This window comes from Lathyrus oleraceus, chromosome 4, assembly GCF_024323335.1.
Source record: "Lathyrus oleraceus cultivar Zhongwan6 chromosome 4, CAAS_Psat_ZW6_1.0, whole genome shotgun sequence".
Taxonomy (NCBI): domain Eukaryota; kingdom Viridiplantae; phylum Streptophyta; class Magnoliopsida; order Fabales; family Fabaceae; genus Lathyrus; species Lathyrus oleraceus.
In genome coordinates, this window is record NC_066582.1 from 152,338,299 (window position 1) to 152,342,449 (window position 4,151).

At 39.1% G+C, this 4,151-nt stretch overlaps 1 non-coding gene across 1 annotated transcript; it reads left to right on the forward strand.

The window, feature by feature from the left end:
• Nucleotides 1-421: 421 nt before the first annotated feature.
• LOC127077977 (small nucleolar RNA R71) lies at nt 422-528 on the forward strand. Its single transcript, XR_007787734.1, has one exon. It is a non-coding gene; the product is annotated as a small nucleolar RNA R71 (small nucleolar RNA).
• The last annotated feature ends 3,623 nt before the right edge of the window (nt 529-4,151 follow it).

The following is a 4,151-nucleotide window of genomic DNA, read 5'->3' on the forward strand; positions in this document are numbered from 1 at the left end:
ATAGGTATTCGAGTATGGGTTCCCTTGGGTGTAGTTCACTTGCTCATAGTGGGTTTCGTTTAATAGACTGCATTCTGCAGATTGGTGTCCTTTGGTTCGACATATCTCACAATCCCGCAAAACTGCAGCTACAGTATTCGGGTTTATGCACATATGTTCGACCTTAAGGGCTAATGCATCCATTTTAGCTTGCATCATGTCTATAGAGCTTAGTTTATGTACTCCTCCTTGGGCTTCTTTCTTCTCAACCGTCGCTCGTTCGACTCCCCATGATTGATGGTTTTGAGCCATATCTTCAATGAGGGCACTAGCTTCAGGATAAGGTTGGTTCATCAGCGCACCGTCTGCGGCAACGTCGATGGTCATCTTAGTGTTATAGTGAAGTCCATTATAGAAGGTTTGAATGATTAACCAATTTTATAAACCATGATGTGGGCATGCTCTTAACAGCTCTTTATATCTCTCCCAAGCTTCGAACAACGATTCTCCTTGGTTTTGGGTAAATCTAGTTATATGGTTTCGAAGAACGGCGGTCTTACTTGGGGGAAAGTATCTAGCAAGGAATACTCTTCTAAGGTTATCCCAAGTCGTAATGGAATTGGGTGGAAGGGAATCTAACCATGATAGGGTTTTATCTCTGAGGGAAAAAGGGAATAATCTTAAACGGATTGCCTCAGGAGAAGCTCCATTGGTTTTAAAAGTGTCTGCTAATTGGAGAAAGATTTTTAAATGTTGGTTTGGGTTCTCAGTAGCGAGACCTGCAAATTGTCTCTGTTGCACTAGTTGCAACAGGGAGGGTTTAAGTTCGAAATTATTAGCTAGGATGGTTGGGTTTACTATACTAGAACTAGGTTCTTCGTTGGATGGTTGGGCGAAGTCCTTAAGAGGTCTTTGGTTTTGATCTTCGACCATAACTCTCCTAATTCTATGAAAGAATAAACGCGCGCGAGCGTAACGTTCAGGTTCCACAAGAGGGTATACTAAGCTTCCGGTGCTGCGAGCTTTTCGCATTGACCGACGGATAATAGCCTAAGTCTAAACGATGTAACAACCGGGTACGAAATTTGACGAAGTTGGTCCCCGACAACGGCGCCAAAAATTTGATGTGTGCTTTTCGCAAGTATACGAATGCGTCAGAGTAATATAAAAGATTGTCGAATCCACAGAGACCAAGTGTCAATCTATCGTTATCTATTGTTACGGTGTTTATCAAAGGTAATCAAAATAGGGGTTTTTAGAGTGTGCAATGAAAAGTAAAGTGTTGAATAAAGTTCAATTAATAAAGACAGACTCGAATGTAATTCACATAATCAATTAATAATCCAAGTACTTGCTAATAGAACTACTTATGGGCAGTGTTTCCTACTTTGAAAAGAACCAATTTAACAAGAACTGTCGCTTTCGCGTATTCAGAACCGAGTTGTACTCCCTAATCAAACCCTCTTATTGTCACTTATAAAACGGCGCGCATTGCGTTAGAGTAGTAAACCTATTTTTAAGAAATATAGTATCTTGACTAAGTTGAAAAGTATTTTAACCTGGATTTCTTAACCAAAAGAGGTTCTCACGAACCAGACTCTAAACTTATAAACGCGTCCGAAAATAGTTTTAAAATCTCTTTTCTTCTTAAGTTAAAAACTCCTAATGAACTAAACAAAGCGCTTTTGTTGTTTTTTAAATAGTTAAAAACAATTAAGTTTAAAAAGACGTTGGACGGCTTTCGATCTTACCCAACGGAAATTAAGTGCGGGAAAACTTAAGTTGAAAGTTAAAATAGCCCTTAAGTGTTTCTACGAACAGTTGTACGGATTATCGGTTCAATTACGATCCTTACATTCTAACCTTATAGGTTTAGTTAGACATGGTAAAGTAAAGGTGCATTTAAAGTAAATAAAAGTAGTGCGAGTGCGAAAAGTAAATAAAAGTAGTGCGAGTGCGGAAAGTAAATAAAAGTAGTGTGAGTTCGGAAAGTAAATAAAAGTAGTGTGAGTGCGAGAAATAAATAAAGTAAAGCGAGTGCGAGAAATAAATAAAGTAAAGACAGTGCGAGAAATAAATAAAGTAAAACGAGTGCGAGAAATAAATAAAGTAAAGCGAGTGCGAGAAATAAATAAAGTAAAGACAGTGCGAGAAATAAATAAAGTAAAGACAGTGCGAGAAATAAATAAAGTAAAGACCGTGCGGGAAAATGAAATAGATAAAGGCAAAGTAATAAAAACCTGCTCCAATCGGAGGGTTGAATAAAATGCGAAGCGGAAATGAAAATGGCGGCAGGATTAACTTCATTCCAAAGTGCTCAAAACTCGATTACAGACTCGATCACAAACTCGATTACACAATTGTGGTAACACCCCAATGCGAAGCGATTACCACTTTAAAATACTGAATATATGCCTAAGTGAAACTAAGTTTGCTCTAAGTTTGCCTCTACTCTTAGTTTGGATGCTTAAACAAATGAGGACGAGTTTCTATTTATAGGCAAGTAAAATATTGGAAATGACAAGGATGCCCTTCAGTTTGAAAATGGGAGGGGAAACTTTTCCTCTTGTGGCGCCCGCCACAAGTCCATGGCGCCCGCCACAAGTCCATGGCGCCCGCCATAAGGCCAAATTGTGGCGCCTTAATGGAAGTAGTGGGGAACGTGGCAGTTGAGGAAAGTTGAGCTAGGACACGTCATGGTTGGGTCCATGGCGCCAGCCACGGTGGGAGCCACAAGTGTAAAATGCTGAATTTTAGGGTTTTTAGCTCATTTTCACTCCTTTTCTCGACCGGGGCTCCGATTAAAGTAAAAACCTGAAAACAAAGAGAAACATAGTAATAACATAACAAAATGACAATAAAACTACTAAAATGCATGCGAAATCGGAGTCAAAAATACGGTGAAATTCAGTGTCATCAGTATTCATGGACGACTTCTCGGTGTGTGGATTAAACTTTGAGGACTGCCTTATTAACCTTGAGAAAATCCTAGAGAGATGCGTAGAAGTTAACCTAGTATTAAACTGGGAGAAGTGCCACTTTATGGTCAAAGAAGGCATAGTGTTAGGACACATAATATCTGAAAGAGGCATTGAGGTCGATAAAGCATAAATAGAAGTTATAGAAAACCTTAACCCTCCTAAGACAGTTAGAGAAGTCCGTAGTTTCCTTGGACACGCCGATTTCTACCAGCGCTTTATAAAAGACTTCTCTAAAATAATAAAACCCTTGACCGACCTTCTGATGAAAGACATCGAATTTATTTTCGATGAGAAATGCATCAAAGCCTTTAACCAATTAAAACAAGCATTAATCTCAGCACCCATTCTACAAACCCCAGAGTGGACTAAACCTTTCGAAATAATGTGTGATGCTAGCGGTATTTCTATAGGAGCTGTTTTAGGGCAGAGAAAAGATAAGAAACTACACGTAATATATTTCGCTAGTAGAACCCTAGACGCCGCTCAATTAAATTATACAACAACAGAGAAGGAACTCCTAGCTGTAGTCTTCGCAATCGATAAATTTAGATCTTATCTTGTAGGATCTAAGATTATAGTCTATACAGACCATGCAGCTATCCGCTACCTTCTGAGAAAAAAGGATGCAAAACCTAGATTACTCAGGTGGATCCTTTTGCTACAAGAATTCGACTTAGACATTAGAGACAAAAAAGGAACAAAAAACGTAGTTGCTGACCATCTTTCCAGATTAGAGCATTTAAAGCCAGATCATTTACCCATAAATGATGACTTCACTTATGACAGACTAGTAGCTAAGATAAATACCACTCCCCTTGAACCTGATAAAGACAACCTTGGGACAATTTCAGAAATTAGTGAAGTACCATGGTACGCTGATTTTGTGAACTATCTAGCCGCTGATATCATACCACCTGACCTCAACTATCAACAGAAGAAGAAGTTCTTTAAAGATGTAAGACACTTCTATTGGGACGAACCACTCTTATTCAAAAGAGGAACTGATAACATATTTCGACGTTGTGTCCCGGAAGAAGAAGTCAGAAACATCATAGAGCATTGTCATTCTTCACCCTATGGTGGACATTCAAGCACATCCAAGACATACGATAAGATCCTTCAAGCCGGTCTTTATTGGCCGACATTATGGCGTGATGTCCATGCTTATATTGTCCGATGTGACCGGTGCTA